Raw genomic sequence first — 22,474 nt, 5'->3', positions numbered from 1 at the left:
TCTCGTGTTCGTCAGTCGAACAAATATTACATAATGTATTAATAAAAGATATTTTAATTACTCTAATAATGTAATAAAATCTCTAAAAAACAAACTCGTATAATTTGCAGCCAAATCATACATTTTGCATGCAGCAGCTATTTAATTTACGTATTTCGAATGTTGTATACCAATACGTTTTGTATACCTGATATAAAAAAGAAAAAAACTTTTTAGTCTCTCCGAAACAATGTTTTAAAATTTATTGAATTACATTTACATTTTCTACAATTTATTTCGTACAAATGAACGAAATTCGAAACAATATTATTTATCATCTCACTAATAAAGTTCCATGTACGAAAAAGTTATGTTATTATTTTATAAAACAGTTTTAATTGATCTTGTTAAATTCTGGAGAACAAAGAGAAAGAGAAAGAGAAAGAGAGAAAAGGAGCTCATGTGCAGAACAGCTCGTGTGCACATTTAAACGCTCGAAAAATTGTGCGACACAGAAGCAAATATACGGCAGCGATTTACGTGCGGATTATCGAAATGTGACGACTTTGATCTCGCTTGCCTTTGATTTATTTTCGCGAGACTAGGAATCGATGGAAATAGGCTCATGTACGTCTGGAACGTCGAAAATTGGGAGGGAGAAATCAGACGGCTGATTGCGAAAGAGGATATTTGACAGAAAACAGGAATATCTCTGGCGGAAGTACTATCGCAGCGGAAGAACGATTCCGCAGAGACAAGTGCACCACTGTAGACAATGGATTCATCGAATGCGAGATTGCCGAGTTTGCGGATAGTACTTTGAGATTGGCTGCTTAAAAGACAATGCCGGGAGGTGCACTCACCGATACCCTAATACAAAGAAAACAATATCGTCGACGTTAAACATGAATTACAGCGTTGATTCGATATTTCGTCGGGATATATCAAATCATGTAAGCGCATTATGAAATTTTATATAACGTAGATTTTGAATTCTTATTAAAGCGCGAATTAATTTTGTAATTTCTCTCTCTCTCTCTCTCTCTCGCGTGTGGTATAAAAATAAATGAAAAGTTTCACATTACATTTTTTCGGTAATATATCGCATACACACTTTTAGGACATGATATTTTTTGCATTAATCAATCATTTGAGAATCATTAGAGATATGCGTATAAAAATATATAATAAAATTGATTTCAATGTACGAGTTGTTTTTTGATAAAGATTTGCGAGCTCGAGATGTTTTTCGTAACATCTACGATGTAAATATCAGAATTCATTGATGAAATTTTAATTACCGTATCAATAAAGACAATAAATTTTGTCAAACAAAATACTACGCGCATTGATCTGGACAATCAGTTTTAGAGACTGAAAGTTTGGTTCAATTTTTATTATTTACATACTCGCGTAAGGTATTGCCGCTCAAACAGAGCGAGAATTAATAGTAAGAGTCGTAGGACGTATACGTGAATATATCAAACATTCCAATTAAAAAGTAGGGTTTGAAAAAATTTGTGGACGCTAACGACCCTGCTGGGTTATATCGGCATTTGCATACACCGCGAAAAATTGACCTAGAATGACAAATGACAAATGACAAAGGACAAATGCATTCCGCGTGACTTTGCGTTCTCGCGTCCGTGTAATTTCAAAGCGAAATCCCTGCGGGAAAGAACGCTCAAATATTTTATAAGATAGTATCCATTCTGAGATTACTATGCCAATGTAATATAGGATTACATGTGCGATTCCACAAGCGAATTTTACTATCGCTCGATTAATCTAAGTCACGTTGTGTCAAACAAGTATTCCATCTCTCTCTCTCCCCAGATTTACTAGAACATTAAAATGGCACGGACGGGCACAAACGTTTTCGTAGAGCACTTATGAGGAATTCTCGTAAGATAACCCGACCGTCTTAGTCGGGAGACATTCTTTCCATTCTGGAAACTCGGAAGAATTCACTCGCAATTAAAAAGATCGAGAAGGCGCACTCAGTTTATGTCCAATGTCAATAAATGCTAATAAATGTTGATTTTTCAATAGTCGATTCATTAAATTAAACAAACTTTTACGCGAATGTTTCAGTCTTATTCTCTAATCAATATTTTATCTCCTTCTCTCAGCAAATTACCAACAAGTTATAATAAAATATGCATAAATATGCATAAATAAATATAATTAATAATTTAAAAAAATTGAAACTATAATATATCAATAAATTAATTAGTTGCTTGAAAATTCTGCACTAATTCTTGCACTAATCATCCGCTGTAATTATATTTGTTTTATTATATGTATTGAAATAACGGTTATAATAGTAACTGCATCTTTAGCGTTATTTATTATTACTACATCCGACCAACATTCTCCATTCCCTATTTGAGAAATTTTACATTGATATGAACAATCAGCTGTATCGATAATAGTTTCTATTTATACGGCATGTTTAACTCTAAATGTTTGCGTTTAATCCCTTGTTTATTGTACGTGTATATAATATGTTATGTAAATAAACTCTTCACACAAGCAGTACACATATCGTACTAAACGTGTACGTTTAACAGACGAATGGACGATCATAAATTCACAATTTCTCGCGTATTGTGTAATATTTATCTCACAATCTCCCCATCCAATTTTTCCAATTTCACTTCTATCGCTGACTACTCACTTTATTTTATCAGTAAACATATTATAGATACAAACGAAAAAGTATATACAAAGAGCGCGCGCGCTAGAAACGAACGACGGAAATATCCAATCGGAATGCGAAAGAAGTTTTCTGGTATTTTCCAGGCGCGCAAAGTTTCCTCGGAAAAGCGATGGGCGCAATGTCGACTCATTTTTCGTATATACGCGAATGTAACGGAGTGACAGCGACTCGGGCGAGGGGAGGAGCTACAAGTCGGTCGCGCATTCTCCGGCAACACGGCTGCTTGTTTCTGACACTATCCACTGGACAAGGGAGTCGTCGTAGAGAAGCGCCGGAGAGAGAGACCGGCGCTTTGACACCGTCCGGGGATAACTCCGTAAACAGCGTACGCGGGACTTTTGCGGTGGTGCACTTAGGAGAGTCGCGCAGCGGAGTTATGCCAGTCGGTTGGCGGGGGGGTTGGAAAGACGAGGTAAGAGAGAGAGGAGAGACTGTGAAGGAGACGGAAACGGGAGAGTCTGGGGCCAACCGACGAAGAGGAAGAGGATCGCTGGAGTTGAGCAAGGTAATGGATGGCTCATAACCGAGTTACTTACGTATTACGGGCTCTACGTCTTACACAACCGCCGCCAGTGCCGCTGCCATGATCGTCACCGGGGAAAACTGCACCGGTATCCAGTGGCGTCGTCGGAACGGAAGCAAAAATTCATATTAAAGTTCGTCCCTCCTCCGCGAGATAATGCGAGATAATGCGAGTGTTTCATCTTCGTTCTGCCCGGCGATATCTAAGGAAGAGTGTAATGGTACGCGAGCGCCCTTTATTCCGCGCCCCTGCTTTGCTCGACGCGGACAACTTTGAGATATCCGCCGCGCGATTTGATGGAAGACTTTAGCGGTCTCTTCTTTTCTCTCGAGAGACCGCTTCTTGTATTCGAAGGATGATCGAAATTGTAACTATATTTCTCAACATGATATTGCGTATCGAAGGACGTTGCTTATGAAACTTTTAAGAGTCTTATCGCATTATGCAAGTTCCGCTCGGATCAATAGGATACGTGTATATTAATTCGGTAATCTTTAATTATACATCACACAAGAGAGAATATTCTATTCATAATTTCCACAAAAATTAATATACACGTTTTGCGTGTTATCCTTTGCCTGTGTGATATTTTAATAATAATATAATTTTTTAATGATATATATAAATTAATATATAATAATAACAATTTTTTCAACTTTATCCACATTTATTAATATACAATTTGTTCATCACTCATTTATATACTCTGCAGTCTTATATAATTCCCTGTTTCTCGTTCCTATATTTTTATGTAATTTTACATAAAAAATAAAATGATTATTTAGAATTAAAAAAAAGACAAACAAATTGATAAACTAAAACACCACGATGCACACGCGTTTAGTTACGTCAAAATAATCCTTTATCTACATATCGTTGCATCGCAGATTTCTCATTTCGTTTTAAGGCAGTCGGTACATTAGGAAATTGTCGTTTAATTCGCACGGATGCGAGCAAAATTGTTTCATTAGACGAAGGGCGTCTCTTTTATCTTCACTCTCTATTATCTTTCCGCGTGCACGTGTATACGGTAAGTGCCTTATCTACGTAAAGCATTCTCTCAACCTCTTTCCCAGATCTTCACGGTGGCTGCTTCGCCCAGCCACGGTTGAAAACTTTATCTTCCCCGTTCAACATTTTTTAGCGGCGCCATGTCAAGTGCGCACGGCAATGCAGTTTATACGTCGCCCCCGAGGACTGGGACACGCGATCACTCTCCCGAAAATGTGCAGCTGGCTCTTTTCTCCATCTGTTGCAACGCGGACGATACGACATGTTAAGGGTACACGGTGGCGAGAAACGGTAGGAGAAACCGCGAAAATCACGGGAGACGGTCTGCGTGAATTTCAAGTTTCGTGTACGACCGGCTTTTCTCTCACGTTCGCGACCTGATTAATACAACGAATAATTAATGCGGTGTATGTAATGTAAATTTTCGGAGATTTTCTCTGATTTTTATGTAAAATACACGCGTCTTCCCTAGCGATGATAATTGTGTGTCGCTCGTTTTTGATTTATATTCCGATGACGCTCCTAAAGTAATACGCTTCATTTTATACAAACTTCCGACATCGTTATATATTTTCAATATATATGGTAATGTTGAATAAACGTCCTATAGAATTTTCCTGTTTCACCGTTGTATTGTATTATGACAATGCAATTTGCTTTAGAATAATGAACGCCAATCAATTTTTATAGAACTGATGTATACCGAAGATGAATGCCATTGATAAATTACTGACTTTTGAGAAAGCAATGCTTTATTTTAAACGGTTATGTAACATTTATGTTACCCTATATATCACGTGATGGCTGCAGATATGCAACCTATATATTGTATATGCAATAAATGACACTCTCTTTGAGTGCCATGGAATACTATAGACTAAAATATAGATACATTTAAAAAAAATATAGTTCACAAAAAGTATAATATAAAAGAATACAATTTTCTTTTATAATATCGTAAAATTTATAAAATTTATTCTAGTCATTTGAATATATTTACAGAATGTTAATATCAATTTTAAGTCTAATAAAAAATGATTTATTAACTAAACTGCACTTTATTATATTGTATCTTTACGACATATACGGCACATTATTATTCGCTTTAAAAGATTATTTCTCAGTTTTTAATCTTTTCATACAAGAGCAATGTTTTAAAATTCAAGAATATATAAAGGCATTATCGTGGGTGAGGTATCATTATTGTGATGATACGATGGATGTTTTCATCGCTAGCGCGGTTGCCGATCAAGTCATAAAGTATACATAAACCTCGTGCATCGAGACCGTTGCTTAGATATTCAGTACGGCGCCGAGAGAATTGAACGAACGATCTCTGGTCTGGAGTAAACTCGGCGCGAATGTAGAAGAGGAAAGTATCTCTCTCTTGCTCGCGATCGAATCATAAATCAATATAACAAATTGGTTGATACAAAAAGATATAACGCTCCGTTGGGAGAGAAAAAGGAGATTATCTAGGTCGTGGTCGACTTCATGTCTTAATCTAACATGCAAGTACGATATTATGACAATCATGTTACGATAGAAAAATATTCACATCAGGTTATATTATTTAACATATGTATTCGTCAGTTTCATATCGTCTTTGTATTATTTTAGAATAATTATAATAATTTATAAAATTATTAAAAGTCGAGCAATACAATAACAGATTTTTGCGATAGAGAAACCATCGAAAAATTTATTTCGAAATTATCTCGTATATACATATGAAAATAGATTTATACCCATTAGAGAAATTTAACAGAAATATACTAAATAAAAAAATAGACGATCGAAAGAAAATGCAAAAAGATTTCTTACATCGATGAAGTACATACTTCAAGAGAATAGAAAGAGAGTAGCGGGCGGCAATGCACGATCGAAATTCGATTTCTTAGCAAACCCACTTTGTCTCGAGCTGGAAAAACTATTAACTGGTTGTTAAAGGGGCCACGGCATACGCACCAACGCGGTGCAATATAATTTATCGTACTATCCAAGAGCTACTTTTTTCACACCACAGCCACCGCTATTACCGGCCGCCAAGTTTTTTTTCCAACGGCACAGGCATGGAATATTAAATCCTCAATATTTCTTCATATAACGCAGCCGTATTCCAATCGCAAGTTTCACCCTTTCCCTTACTGGCACATGCAATTTGTTAAAGTTACTATAGCATTTCTCTCGATGGAGAACTTGCGCGATGTTCGTAGCAAGTTTCGTCTAACGCTCTGTGCGAAACGAACAATTAAGAAAATTAAATTTGTTGAAGTATATACATGATATATATAGGAGGATATCAATTACGCACAGTAATTGAAAAACAGGTAAAACGCGTTTTATTTAACAAATAACACAATTAAAATATCTATTCGCGCATATAACGTAAAAAAAGATTTGTATTTTTTCAAGTGTTTTTATTCAAATATTTCAGAAGTAATATTTTTGTCGTTATCATTTATATTAACATTCTATAACTTTGATTTAAAAAGCAAAATCAGATAATATCGATTTTTTTAATCCTTAATTTCCTGGATAGAAAAAAAAAAAAAAGTAAAAATAGTAGTTTAATTATATTATTGTTAATTATTATATATTTAATATAGTCATAAATTATGATTATAACGTTATGTTATCTTTCTTGCGAATGATGCTTATGACAAATGCTTATTGACCTTAATGCCGCACCTTCCTCTCGTGCTCTCTGCCCTCATACATTACAAGAAAAGAAGGAAAAATGAGTTTAGCAAGTGTTACCCCTCGTCGCTAGAGGCGATGAAGCAGAGAAAGAGAGAGAAAGAGAGAGAACGTTATACGGTGGTCCCGACTTCCATTCTCATATATCGATGGGGGCGCTATCCAAGTATCAAAGTAAATTCTAATGAAATCAATTTATGCGACAATAGCATTAATTATGGACTGCATAGAGATATAATTATCGATTATTTAATCATTCAATCTTTCACCGATAATATATACGATAGACTTATAACCCCTGCGGCAAAAATAAATGATTAGAAAGACCGATGCGTCCTCTATTAGAATATATATTATAATATCAATCTAGAAAAAAAATATATACAAAACGATCTCATAAAAAGATGAATATTAATTACACTTTACTATATATTATAATTGAGTTTGATAAAACTTAAATAATTTTAAATTGGTGCGGATTAAAAAATTATCAATTACAATCGTACTTTATCCTATTATTAACATTTTACATAAATGTTAAATGTATGAATATTGCATAATGCATTTACGTTATTCCATTATACGTGTATAGGATTTCTTCTCTATCTCTCCCTTTTTCAAATTTATTTGAAACAACTTTTTTAAAACTTTAAAACATTGTTTTACGTATCTAGCGTCTACTATTAATCCCTTTAGTACGCCGTTCCACTAGTATCACGTTAATTATAAGTAACGAAGCGCCAAGTGAATATATACGAGCGGTACCATCCTCGTAAAGCAGCAACCGGTATACGGTAAAAAGTACCTCGCGCGAAGAGAATGCAATTAACAAGCTTTAACTTTACGCGTTTTAAGAGTGAGTAAGGGGATACTAAGACGCGATCGTTCCAATGAAATATTCCTCGTGTGGAAGTATGGCTCGCGGGGATTCAACCAGCTGGCTTGTAGCTAGATGCATCGTTGCATTTGGCCGAGCTGGCGCTCGAGATGAACGGGAATGTCCCGAGTATTTACTCGAAATAAACGTTGATAATGCTGGGGACGTACCTTTTTCTTTCCCTCTTTTTTCTTTGTTCGAAGCGGCAAAGTGTGTGCGAGGCAACGGCAGAGCTGAGTAATTCGGACAGAGACGTAGCGAGAAATCTTCACAATCTTCGCCGGATTTTAATAAGGCAATCCATCGAGTAGTGTCGACGACTGCACGCGTGTGGTCTGGAAAAGTCTGCAAAACGGTAGAATAAGACGAGTCATAAAAAAGAAGACATAGAGTATAAAAGGGAGTAGAATAGCAAGATCATTTTCCAGGCGAAGGGGCAAAAGCTTTTATCCCGTTAATTTTATGCGGACGGAGCAGGCCTTCTCTTCGATTCGACAATAGGAGAGAAGAGAGAGAGAGAGAGAGAGAGGGAAAGAGATGTGTGACAAAGGAGAGCGCTGAAAATGGCTCTAACCGTTAATCCAATTGGCTTTTGCGAGAATTAAGGTTGCTGCTCGTTCTCGCTGTCACACATCTCGCACCTACCCACGCGATGTTTTTTACCTCGCCAGTAGTGCCGTAATTAGGTGATAATTATGTGAAACATTTAGAAAGCTCGACAAAGCAAAAAACATATTTCTCACTATAATTGTTTTACAAGAGGCGTTATGCGGAAAAAAAAAAATAGCGCTCTTAATTTCGTCCGACCATTTTTTTCTAATTGCGTTCATGGTTCTATGTGAATTTTCGTTGTACACATTCAATTATTATAAATATTATAAATATTTTTAAATGTTACAGCGAAATGCGTTATGCGGAAACATTATAATAACAATTTTAATTCTAGCCGAACTATGTTTCTGACTTTGGCGATTATAATTTTATCGGAAATGTTTCGTTCGGCATTCGCGCCGGTAACGAATTCGGGCCGCGTACGTTCGATACGCAAAATTCGGGACGAATCTGTGGGAGTTTCGAGAAATCGCGCGCGATTAAACGACAAACTTTTAATTATTTCGCATTTCACAGCGAAATGTTTAATCAGCAAAAGCTGAACATACTGCCATGTCGCATGACGTATTGCGCTTTTCATCGCAGGGTCGCAGCTTGGCGTAATGCGCTCAACTAAACGCAATTAAAAATTGCAACATGTACATTTTAGGAGCGAGAATGTCTTTTTTCTCGCACCTGCATCGCACCGATGCGACGATTAAATTCTGCTCTATCGTAAATATCAAATGTTATTTGTAAAGCTGCAAAAATTATTTTTATCCTATTTTCTCTTTAGTATGTTACAACAAACAAAAATATATTTAATTATGACAAGATAAATACGATATATACGGTGCCACTTTTCTTCGTACAAGAATAAAAGCTTCAATGAACGAACAATCTCCGATTAACGATTATTAAATTATTATTAAATTTGAAAAATATGTATAAAAAAAATGATACAGATACTTAAATCATCAATCTTTCGTTCGTTCGATATCTTTTTCCCAAAAGTTACAAGCTTTTGAAGGTAATATATAAATGACATTGGTAAAGTTTGCTTTTGAAAACAATGAACTTGCCGATAAATATCTTCTCTCTCCAATAACAAATATTCGACCATCGAATATGCGCGCCATTCCAGACGAAGTTAACATACCTCTCGATAAGATGAAAACTTTCCAACAACTCGATAAGATACGAGAGCGAAACTGCATTTAGCAAAGAGAAGCTCTGCACGTTGACTTGCTCAATAAAAGCATGACGGAAAAATGTATCGGCAACTGAAAGTTGGAGCGCGCAAAACGTTTGGTCGACGAAACTTTTTAAATGCCCGTTAAAAGCAGCTATAATTCTCTCATTCCGCGAGTATAACTGTAAAATCAGGTGGATTTACAATTCGCGATATCTCCATATGCAATTTGCATTCAATAGTCGCATAAAGAGATCTCATAAAAGCGCATTAAATTATTTCATTACTTTTTCGAGAATAATTACTCTTTTTATTTACCTAATTTAAAATTATCGTAATAATAATGAAAAAATAATTTAAAAAAGCACTTTTTTAAATTTTTTATGCAAAATTCTTAGCAGCCCGAAATCTCGCGTGATATCTTAGCGAAAATATTGTATATTAGCAACCATCGCGTTCTCTCTCCGTTCGTGTGCTGCTATAATTGAGATTTCTTTATTATAGCATACGCGAGCGAGAATGCTCGTTTCCGGACACCTTTTGTTCGCGCACGATGCAACGGAAGAGTGCTGTTATCTCGCGACTGGTAAATTTTCCTGAGTTACAGCCTCGAATTCAGTCGGACCGACCCGTTAATTAGCGACCGAAGGAAGAATAGCCGCGAGACTCGTAAATTAAGAACAATAGGGAGGAATACGTGGTAGAACATGGCCGGGTTACTGGCGCGAACTGGCTGCGAATTTTCACCGACCAACGTTCGGCGCATTCTTCGAACATCGATGCGAATTAAAAAAAGAGATGTCGCAGGGCACGAGAAACCCATATGTGTACGGCTCGAAAGCGAATAAAAGCGTAGTCGAGACGAAACAACAGCTTTTTGTGTTTAGTAATGATTGAAGAGGGCAACGGCTAATGACAAAAGTATGTAAACTAGACATTGTGATTCACTGTATATAACGAAAGCCTGTATATATTTCTCCGCTTTATGTTTTTGGTACGTATAAATATCTAATTCTCGTATATACGTACAATTTTAAATTTTAAATTATAAAATAATGTACATGTTTTCATGCAAATATTTTATATAACACACATATAATATATTGACGATAAATTCTTCGCACCGTTTAAAACACGGTAAAGAGCTATTTTCGTAACTGCAGTCTGCTACTCGATGTCTATAGGTGTCGGAATTTTCTACAAAAGCTTCTACACACGTACACATACATATACAATGTCTAACCAAATATTTATCGCGCGATGGCGCTAGCACCCGGAGCGAAACGAAGCACGCGGATTAGACGGCAGCCGCCGCCGAATCAGTAAACTCAAAGTGCCAGGCCGTACTTTGCCATACGAAAAGCTCGGGATTACATGCACCAGGAGCGTGAATCAAACGCGCCGGGCTAACCGAATGCATCCGCAGTATTAAGTTCGAGCGGTGGCGCGCACAGAGAACGCGCCGAGAGACGAGTTCTGGCTTTTGTATTCGAGGGAACACGCGAATACCCCCTATTCTCGCACCTTTGCTATGTAATTCTTTCGGAAGACAAACGTTATGTCGTGGAGCGCTCCGCTCAGTCCGGCCGACAGATTGAATAACGTATGAACACACGTAGCGTTGCCTCCATTTACCAAGTTGATGGTGCATTCGCGATTCTCTTTTCGAATTGCAAACGAAATCCCTCCTCGCATCATCCTCGGACACCGAGATAGTTGACCCACGTGGAAGAAAACGATATGTAATAATGCTTTAAAATTGTCGATCTTTATGAAGTGCAAATATTACAAACTGTACATAAATAATTGCGTTGATTTAAAAATTTTATATTTCTTATGTTAAACGATCCCTGCTAAAATAAGATGTTGTTTTAATAAGACAAAAAAAAATGTGTATTCAGGCAAATTGCGGCAATGGCTTAATAAAAGATTTCAATTTACGATACAACAAGCGAAAATTATTTCAATAAATTCTGCAATACACAGAGTATTCTACACTTGATCCAGAGCGATTTCGGATATATCGAGAAACGAGAAAATCGAGTAATTTCACCGTCGAGCAAGTGCGGAAGCGTCCCGGAAGACAAATATTTATCTCCTTTGTAGCTCTCGTTTGTGATATATATTGTAGAAGGGAACTGCCGCCAAATATTTTCAGTGAGCGTCGAATGGCGAATGTCGTATGCTTGCACCGTAATGCTAGATAAATAAATCATGGGCGATCGAATTTTCGGAATGTACACGCATTACGTAACATAATATGTCTCGTATCGGCGCATATTTATTATTGAAACTAATTAGAGCGCCTCGAGAACAAGATAGGCATACACGCCTGCGGAGTTAATTACATCTTAACCATATACCGTATTGTAATAATGTGCGGAAACACACCCGGAGGATATTTGCTCGAGTTGCCAAGCTGTACGAGCCGGTTAAGTATAATGAAACGCTCTGTACGGTGAGATTAGAAGCGAACGGTTTTAATGCCATTCTCCAGATTATTAAGAGTCCCTGTGCCGTTATTGGCAACGCGACGTGTATACGTATTGTACGTATGCGTGTGCGAATTTAAGCACGTTCATATTCGCGAATACGGCGGAATATGCGCGCGTTAAAAACAAAGCGGTCGGTTAATTATCGAATGCGGACTACGCGATAATCGTTCGCGGCGTCTGCGATATACGAGTACAAGGTGCCGTTTAATTCAAACAAGATATTAAAGCGATGCATCATCCCCGCATATTCGAACCACTTTATCCGTAGCTTTATCTCAGTTTCCGTAAATTTCCGGAAACGTATGTACGTGCGAATAGATGATCCTAGAGAGAATTATCTTTCTTTCTTTCTTTCTTTATAAAAGAGTCGCAAATGTCAGAAACGCTGTATGAAAATTCTTCTCAAAAGATGAGAAGAACAACTTAAATTTGTCAACAATTTTTCCTCCAGGAATGCATATCTTACAAACGTGTCGCGCTCTATTTTTTGTCTGTGTAAAACGCATTTAAAAATCAACAGCATTTTTCACATATTGGACATTTTTTTCATTTCTAAAAGTATATCGATCAAAAAAATTGTTAGCGGACTCTACATGTAATACTTACTTAAATTGTCTACTTTTTTTGCAAATCATACATAAAATACGCGATAGAAAATTTATGCGGCATACAAAGTACTTCATAAAACTTGAATTAAACTTTAGGTGCAGTCAGGTTACATTTAGAGAGGTAGCGTTTTATTACATAATTCTCGCGCGAGGAGAAAATGCGTTTGACATTTATTATGGAATACTCCAATATCTCGCGAATGCACGAGTATCTTTCACAAGATAATATAAGAGTTAATATCTTACCCAGACGAACGTCTAGACGGACTCGGGGGTATATTTCGTCAATGTACATCGCCTGACCACTACACCGGAAATACGAGCGAAAGGTCGGGGCGCGAGAGGGTTGATTATCAACCCTTCTCGTGAGGTGGATATCTAGCGCTTGCCCACTTTTAGCACGCCGCGTGTGAGCATTCGGTCAGATGTCGCTGCATTATTTGTGCGCTGCGGAAGAAGCGAGAGATGCTGAGGTCGGCTGACCGATCGAGGGAGATGGAACGAGCAACTTCATATATGAGGAGATATACGGGGGAGTACATCGATCCGACCGCAGCTCGATTGCCAAACCACCGACTGCAATGCAGCGTCCGCCACGCCGCGATGCATCGGGATCTCTCTGCAGTTGCATCGACGCCGGGTAGTCGGTCGCGCCGTGGGAAATTTAATTTCGAGCAGGCTTTGCGCTTTACGCTCGAAATGTAACCGCCATCGGCAACGATCGTGTTCGCTGTGCGCGATTATTTTCGCGAGATACGCGAAGAGTACGGAAAAAAAAAAAAAAAAAAAAAAAAAAAATCGCGACGGAGGAAAAATGCACAGTGCATCGAGAATTCTTTTTGAAGTAGTCGCTTTTGCTTTCATCATTCTTCTCTTCCTCATCATCGTTCCAATTTAAACACAAATTTTGATAGATTTTCCCGCAAATATTCTGATGCTTTATCTCCTTTGATCGTTGATTAATGTTTGTTCTCTGTTTTGATTTTTGAGCTGTTAGTCGTAAACAAATATAAAGTGTTTGTTGGAAATTTCGCAAAGCGTTCGTCCATAAGTGGAAATTGCTGCCATCCGTTTTGATATTCTAGTTTTGTATATGTGTATGCGATAACTGTATTTTCATTTGCAAATTACGATTTGGCTCGATATTCCTGTTAAAATTCGCAATAATTGCACTTAATAATCGTCCGAGAATTAATATAGACAATTAAAGAGAATAATTAAAATTACATTATTAGATTTACAAAAATCACGTGAGGTTTTACGTTATTTAAAAAAATAAAAATATTATTGAATGTACATTTTAATTGAATCCTAAAATTTTATCTTGTTTTCCGATTCTCTCTCTTTCCTAAATTTTGTATATATCAAGAGTACTATTCTATGCTAGAGAATTGTTATTCCCGCTATTCTTCACATGCAAATTGGAGATATATTGTATTGCTTTCAATTTGTAATTTTTTAACTGATAGTTTAAAAAAATTTTTTTTTTGTTTATTGATTAATTTTCTCTCTCTCTCTCTCTCTCTCCCCCCTCTCTATTTTTTACTTTTTACAATGTAATTGTAAACAATTCTTTAAACTCAAACGGATACGGCAAAGCATTAGAAATTAAAGAATTATATAATTTTGAATTTAAAGATTATATGTTATATAAATTAAAACATATATTTCTATGTAAAATAATAAAAATGTAGATACATGATTTATCTAATTTACAGAAAGATTAGTTAAAATTTTTTGGCATTGTATAGAGAAGGGATGAATTGGTAATTCTTCGTAATCAGAATTCGAGTAGGGTCGATCAAGAAATCTTCATACAATCAAAAGGTCCACAGGAAACAGATCGTAACGCCATTCAACTTGAAGCACAGGTAACAGATAGCGAAACGCGTAGAGAATATCATGGGGTGAAATTGCAAAATAGCAAGGGTATCTAGCTGGTTTGCCGTATGAAGGATAACAGAAATTTCACGTGGAGTTTACCTACTACCCCCGACAGAGGGAAGCAAAAGTATGATCGATAGCAGGGGTTGGTTGTAATATCGCTGCTGCACAGATACAGCGCTCGCGTTCTCAAAAGCGCGAATATCTTGAATTTCAAACAATAGTCGCGTCTTTGTATCGACATTTTTTAAATCTTTGTATAATTAGATGTGTATAATTTTCTGATTATCATTATTCAAAAATATACACACGTAAAATCATCGATGTAAAAATTACAGAATATTTAAAGTTTCATTTAAACGCATAAAAAGTAACACCAGAGAAATTCAAGATAAAATTGAGTAGATAAAAAAAAGTAGGGTTCAAAATATTGAGCAGATGACAAAATGGTTAAAACGATGAAAGAGTATTTCGATTAGTGGCATGCACATTCCTTTCCCCAAGTCGGATAGTCATGTTCTGCAGGAGCGGCTGGCTAATTCGATGAAACCGAAAGGGATCTAAAGGGATTAATGGGCTATCCGAGAGTTTTACGATCATGCTATAGGACGACCTTACAGCAGCGATTAAATTACAATAAGCTTCGTTCCCTTTCCGATCTTTTAATTGAATTGCGGGGGCGGTGCAGGTGAGAGTCAGTGAACCGGGCCGCATTAAAATAACTACCGCCTCGCGGCTGGTACGTAATTGCCATCGATAATTACGTTCCACACGGTATATTACATGTCAGCTATGTCGCACTTGTGCGCCATAGAATCCCTAGTTTAATTCCATCTTCGCGATTACCGAGAGAATTTAACCAGAAATGAAATTTTATGAGAACTAACTCTTTTTGAAGAGAATGTACGTTATCGATACAAGAAAATTGATCGCAATATCGGTAAACTGTGCGAGAAGATTAACGGATTCGCCATTGCCGTACTCCTGAAATAAATTCTTGCTAAAAACAAAAGGCTTCTTGCGAAGAAAGCTATTAGTTGCTTTTAGTCATTATTTAAAAAGAAAATATTATATTATAAATTAAATTTTGAATTATTTCAATGTGACTTTTCATTAAAATTCTTGACACACACACACACACACACACATATAATTATATATAAGATTATTGAATTTGCTTATGCATTTAACACGTTGTGTCGAGATTATTTTCCGTATGGTTCTTTTCATTCTATAGTTTCTCAAATTGTAGAGATAATACAATGAAATATATAACATCTCCGGGTGGAAATGTGGGAAGAGAATACGGAAACGGCGATGAATAACATTAAGAAGTTATTAAATTATCTGAAACTCAATTACATACTCCATGGCGGATTCTGCGTCTGCACGCACACTATTGTATTCGAGAAACCAAGCCTGCCTTATTTTATGAGCGCTCCGTGCTGTCCAATTATATCAGGGAAAAACTGAGGTGTTATTACCATCAAGACAGCTCCGAGAGATGCTCAGGATAGGAGCGCGAACTGCAGTACATATACATAGACAGACGTTGCTAATGAGACGTCTGCCGCATTTTCAAATAACAAGTGCCCGTCTCGCGAGCAATTGCCATCAATTTATAAAGAACTTCGGTGATTGGCGATAGCAATTCAGCCGTTTTTGAGAAACTTGGGATAATTTTCGACAAGGAAGAATCGAACACACACAATCCGTCGTCTCTTTGCCAGAGAAGTCTCGTTACAGTTTCGACGAATGACAACTAGAGTATCAAGATTGTGCTTCTCGATTTTTCGCGATAATGCTGAACCTAGATTTTCGATATCGGACAAAAGTTGCGAGCCAACTTTCCACGAGCAATAGTAATGCCGGCCGGAATGGCCGAGATACGTATATACGAAAATTTAAAGCATCGATCACCGCATGAACTCAGCGGGCCAAAGTTCTCAACTCTACTCTTTTAATTCGAGCGTTACATAATCCTCTCGAAAAAGTTTTGGAATTTTCCAGACATGGATATCTTGGAAAAATGTCCGCAAATAAATTTCTGAAAGTGCGATTCTCTCTTTTTCTTCATTGCTTATACATTTTAATATAATCTTATCATAAAATTGTATTCTTGCTGATATTTTTATACACGTACACATATATTGCTCCATGCAAACGATGTAAGATCGTATAATTCAAGTCATTTTTCTTAATTAGCTCTGAATTTGAATATCTTTATAAACGTCCAACGACTATCTGTATATGTGTGTTTTATCAATTTTAATTTATGAGCGATATACGAGAAATACAGTTAAATTTATATATATTTCTTCTATTGTTTATATATTTTTTTTACTACTTTTTGATTATTTTATTTGTTTTGCAACTTTTACGTCAAATAAGACTTTGAAGATATTACGGACTATTGTCTTTTCAAAAGTTTGTTGTATAAATTGCTTTTGTCTTACGCGTTGCAAGGCTGAAATCTTTTTAGTGAGACAGACGCAGGGTAAAATCCTTATCTTTCAAGATTATGTAATATCTTGAGCGCTCGGTAGGACAGTGGTTCCTTGAAACTCAAGTCACGGCTTTATACTAAACTCCAAACTCTACTAAACTTTTAAACTTTTCTTCATTTTATCATATTATCCCGGATAACGAAATTTTCACCACGCTTTAGTATTGCTTGCACTTCGTGCCCAATTGAAGAGCCGTGCATCGGAAAGAAAAAAAAAAGAAAAAAAAATTGTCCTTCAAATATTTCATCTCTCTCTGTTATCATTTCGTAACAACGCTTTATAGTGCAAACTCTATGAGACATAATCGTTAAATTATTGAGAAATGAGAGACAGAAAATATTGAATGTCGCTATTTGTATATCAGCGACTGATATATGACATATATGTATAGCGCAAACCTCAGGAGAACTGCAAATCCAGTAATTAAATATTCCGAAGCAATGCATTGCTCGATTCATGGTATGCGTTCACGTTAGCGAGACCATTCGCCGCTTTCGAGCAGGATGAGCGTGGGAAATGCAAATACCAGATATCTAGCAGACCGGCGATCGAAATGTCAATAGCTCTCGCGCGAAATTAAATGTCAGGCTGACGCACGAAGTAATCGAGAGAATGGCGTCTCTTCTATGTATTCCGTTCCTTATTCGAGTACCACCGTTACTTCAAACGCAAAAAGACAGATTGTCAGCTCGCCTTTTCACTGTGCGACAAATTTTCACCCTACGCGTAATCGTACTTTCTTTTTCAATACCTGTCTATCTGAATGATTCGATGCTCACGAGATATAGACACGTAGAATACGCGATAAATATAAAATTTCACTGTCAGCTAAAACTAGATTATATTTTCAATCTTTTATCTGACGACAATAATTATATCTTTTATTTGCCTGACAATAATTATAACAATAAAATAATATTCACACACACACACACACACACACACACGCATAAAATATAATTTAAAAATAAAATATAATATTTAATCTAAAAGACAAAAGAATAAAAAGGGACAAACATAAAAATGATAAGATAAATAAAGATAAATCAGTAATACAAAATGGAATTATTATATTTTAGTATTATGTTTTACGTTGAATAAATATTATCGATGTGGAAACGATTATAGTTTACTGTAAAACCGGTATTGATTTCACCTGCGAGGAGAACTGTACAACGCTCGTCTTCGCTATATTTGTATTCTCGTAAGATGTTTACTTGGAAGATGTACAACCTATCTTTTGAGAATCATACTATCGGAAGATGCCTTGAAAAAGTTGTTCGCATCGCCTTGGGAGCATCGAGATTTGTGCCGTAAAGAACGATGGCTTTGCGGCAAGAAATCACCCTTAAGGCTTTTATATAATCTGCCTGGCGATTTATGTCAAAGTAAATAAGGAGAGATTTATAGAAGATATGCCATGTTATAAATATCGTGATCTAAATGTGGCTTAACGTTATATGGCCAAAAATTACAGAGAAATGTACGTATAATTAAATGAAATACAATTGTGTGACGTTTATCATGCCGCTCTATATTGATTAATATTTCTATTACTTCTATTATAAAAATGTCGATTTCAATAGATATTAATAATAATATAATATAATATAATAATTAATGTATTAATATAAAATTTGTGTAAAAATGTTTCTCTTTACAATACGTGAGAAAAATGGGAACAAATATTGTACAATGCAATCGTAATTCTTAATTAAATTAAAGATAAAATATTTCCACATAAGACATTAAAGATTTTGCAATTTTTCTCATTCCCTAAAATGCATCTCTTTACGGTTTCACCGTACGTACGTACGTAATCTCTTTTATGTATTGTGTAGATATATCGCACAGTATATGCTTACATATATGCATATATTTGCACAGAATGGAGCGTATGAATAATTCGCGTGAATTGCGAGTACGGAAATAAAGCGCGAAATTGTTTTATTGCCGAAGCAACGATGTGCTATTTCCCAGAAACTGGCAAACTAAAGAGAAATGGTATCGCGTACCCCAATGGAATAACTCCAATTCTAATTCGAAACCTGCGGCAACCCTTAACAGCGGTGATAGCTGCCATTTACAAAAGAGCCCCGGACCAACGTCCGAAGTTTGGCACTTTGAATCGGGCCATTTGGCCCATCTTACATTTGCAAGTGGCCCCAGCCACGAAGCCGCGATCGATGCTATCATCGTTTCCGAGGATAGGCAACTGCAATCTTATTCATTATACGTGCTATATGTAATAACGCACATGCTACGTATATAGTCGAATCTAGAATCGTACACAGACATTGCATGACGATGAAATTAGTAGCAGTCTCGTAATAATGGTACGGCAAAATGTTCGAATGTAAAAGATTTAAGCCAAAAAAAGTAGAATAATATATTTTTTTTTAGAATTAATATCGTTAAAACAATATTCCAAAATATTTCTTGACTCGCTAAGTTTTTTGAAGTTTTATATGATAAAAAGATTTAAGAATCGATAGTTTCTCTTGAAATTTAAGCTGCTATCCTTTTTATTTTTCAATGTGTATTAAATATCTTGTGGCATCACAAAAAATCAAAATCTTAAAAAAAAAAAATCAACTTTATAAAGCAAAACAAGGATGTAGATTTCTCTTGTCATTAAAAAGATTTTTTTTTTTTTTTAACTGCATTATTCTAATACAATATTGTAAAAAAATTCAATGATATTGAAACAATTTTGCAAGTTTTTTTTTTGATTTCTTAAAAGATATTTTTGATTTATCTCGGTTTATTTCTGTTATTATTATAATCATGCAGTTCCAACATGAAACGAAGACCAGCTGTTTACAGTTTGAGGGAACTGTCAGCAATCATCGACATGCGAGCGATCGTGAGCCATGATTCCTTTGCAACGATGTAACTTAAATGCGATTTCTCTTTTACTTTTCTATCAAAAAACACATTTATATAAGAAAAATAATTCTTTATTATATATCTCTCTATTTTATTATCATTTTAATTATTATCAATTATATATTTTTATTATTTTATCAACTCTGTTCACTCCAATAAACAGAGTACCGATCAATTTTATGTTATATGAATTTAGGTTTATAATTATTTTCTCGCTTTTATAATAGATAGTATAATAGTTTTGTAATATAGAAAAAAAATATTAATACGATAAAAAAATAATATTGATCCGTAAAAAACAAAAAACTGCCAGATACAATCATTGTAAAATATGAATAATATGATAATATAAATGTTGAATAATGTAATAATACAAAGATTCAATTTAAAAAATTTAAGTCGACGAACCAAGAATTAGTTTTGATCAGGATTATTTAAAGATTTATTCAGAAATTTTTAAATCTGAATAAATTCTTGAACTGACGAAAAATGAACTAATTCATAATCTGATTATACAGCTAAAATAAATATCATAGTGGTTGGTTATATATAGACGGCATTGTAGCGCAGCATTTTTTTAATGTATCGATTTATTACATAAGCTCTATATTCGAATTGCGTGAATCTTAAACTTTGCAATTCTGTTTATTCAAATTCTTCAAGTTCACAACCAAAGAGGATCTCCGCAATATGGGATCTGTTTCATTTCCGTCGCGTACATGTCCTCGTTGCAATCGCGATTATCGCACCTATCATGCCTAACGGCAGAGAATGGCATTTTTCTTCGACGCATTTATAGTGCACCTGTCTATCCGCTATTTTCCAAAGGGACACAATAGTGATCGGTTTTAATTTCCTTTGCCTTTCGGTCGCACTAGCATTGCGGAGTTTTCTCATTCCAAGCTTTACAGCCAGCAGTCGTACACACTGGTTCGTGCCATGGCGCTGTGATTCAAGCACCTTCGTGTCCAGCAATTTGATACCAGTCACGTACCGAATACATTTTGAAAGAATGCAAGAGGCTGCAGGCAGGAATACTCGAACGTGCAAGGAGAAGTGTGTGCAAATAATGAGCCTGCGTTCATAGGTAGATAAAACAAAATAGGTGTAATTTACACGATACGCAATTGATATATATATTTTTTTTTATTTCTCTCTCAATATCGCAAGTTTCTATCTAGTATTCCTGCATTAAAAATTCTACACTACGAGGAAAGTTAGAGGATAGAATAACAAAGCGATAAATACTGTTGTGTATCCATATAAAAACTAAATTTTTTGAAACAATTGTAAAACTATCGATATTCCGTTTTTCATTTTCTTTTATTTTATGTTTTTCTTTCTCATCTGCCTTAGCGAGACAAGGGAGAGGAAAAAGTGTTTGTCGATATAAAAATTGAAGATCCGTAAAAGTAATTATATAAAGCTTAATCCGAGATAAAATAATATTCATTATGCTTTTATTATGTGTTAAAAGAATTTTGATTAATATTGAGTATAAATCTTCTCTTGTCAGAGCGTAATGTAAACATATTGTAGATGCTTTTATTAAATAGAATTTTGTATTTATTTTTCGGTGGCACAGTCATAGTGTAATCGCAAATAAATTATTGCAATTTGCCAAATTTAACTCGTTATCTGAATTGAGTTGATAACATGTTTAATTTTACGTTTCAATTATGCTGTGTTCCTATTTTTATCTTAAGTAAAATAGACTCGGATTTATTTGACGGATAAAATCTTGTATTTTAACGAATGAATGAATAAACATAAAAAAAGAAAAAAGTTAGTAAGTCTAAAGAAATCTTTGAATTCGTTGCAGTTTCGTTGCCATTATTTTGATAAATTTTATTTGGAATTGTTTTCTATATATTGTATTTGTACTTCCTATAATCGATACTGTGAAGAGGATAAGCTGAAAAACACGATTTTCTCGCCTTAGATGTGTATCGCAAAATATCCTCACGAAGCACAATAAACGCTATTAGTTTTAACCACAAACGTTTCATAAATCTCGGTTTCTTCGTGATAACAATGTCGGATTAATTTCTTCAATTACTTTTCCATACACTCGGTATACATCATCTGTTGTTATCCGTATTTTTACGTTGCGTCATCTCTCATGCAACAAAATGGGAAATATGGATAAAATAAATTAAGCGTTTCGATTATATCAGAGAGAAGATAAATTTATATAAATGGCACGCTACATATATATATGTATAAAAAGAACGAAATAATTTATGGATTCTAAAATATCAAAAAAACCGATAGTGTGCACATTTACTTATGTATATATTATTGATATCTTTCTTTATTATTTTTAAATTTAAAGTTAAATGTGAAAAATTGTCGATATTGTTAAAAGTGTACAGTTTTACCAATATACTCGTGTATCCTTTTAACAATATCGACAATTCTCCACATTTAATTTTAAATTTAAAAATAATAAAGAAAGATATAATATATATGCGTATGAGTAAATGTGCACGCTAT

The 22,474-nt window shown here is 35.3% G+C and overlaps 2 protein-coding genes and 1 pseudogene across 6 annotated transcripts in view; 2 read left to right on the top strand and 1 right to left on the bottom strand.

The window, feature by feature from the left end:
- Nucleotides 1-21,070, top strand: part of LOC138943486 (uncharacterized) — an 81,317-nt pseudogene extending 60,247 nt beyond the window's left edge.
- The window catches only part of LOC138943577 (protein artichoke), a 245,677-nt gene that overhangs the window by 32,952 nt on the left and 190,251 nt on the right, over nt 1-22,474 (top strand). The gene's annotated exons all lie outside the window — the stretch shown is intronic.
- Nucleotides 1-22,474, bottom strand: part of LOC138943576 (protein artichoke) — a 327,808-nt gene that overhangs the window by 181,971 nt on the left and 123,363 nt on the right. For 3 of the 4 annotated variants that reach the window (XM_070314511.1, XM_070314509.1, XM_070314518.1), the window contains one exon: nt 7,983-8,157. The exons of the other annotated variant lie outside the window; for it this stretch is intronic. The gene's annotated coding sequence lies outside the window, so the exon portion shown is untranslated. The remainder of the gene's footprint in view (nt 1-7,982; nt 8,158-22,474) is intronic. 4 annotated transcript variants of the gene reach the window in all.

This window comes from Polyergus mexicanus, unplaced genomic scaffold, assembly GCF_030449975.1.
Source record: "Polyergus mexicanus isolate NDT 795.1 unplaced genomic scaffold, iyPolMexi1.0 SCAF_27, whole genome shotgun sequence".
Classification (NCBI taxonomy): domain Eukaryota; kingdom Metazoa; phylum Arthropoda; class Insecta; order Hymenoptera; family Formicidae; genus Polyergus; species Polyergus mexicanus.
The sequence above is the reverse complement of the archived record's forward strand: the minus strand, read 5'-3'. Positions and strand labels throughout refer to the sequence as shown.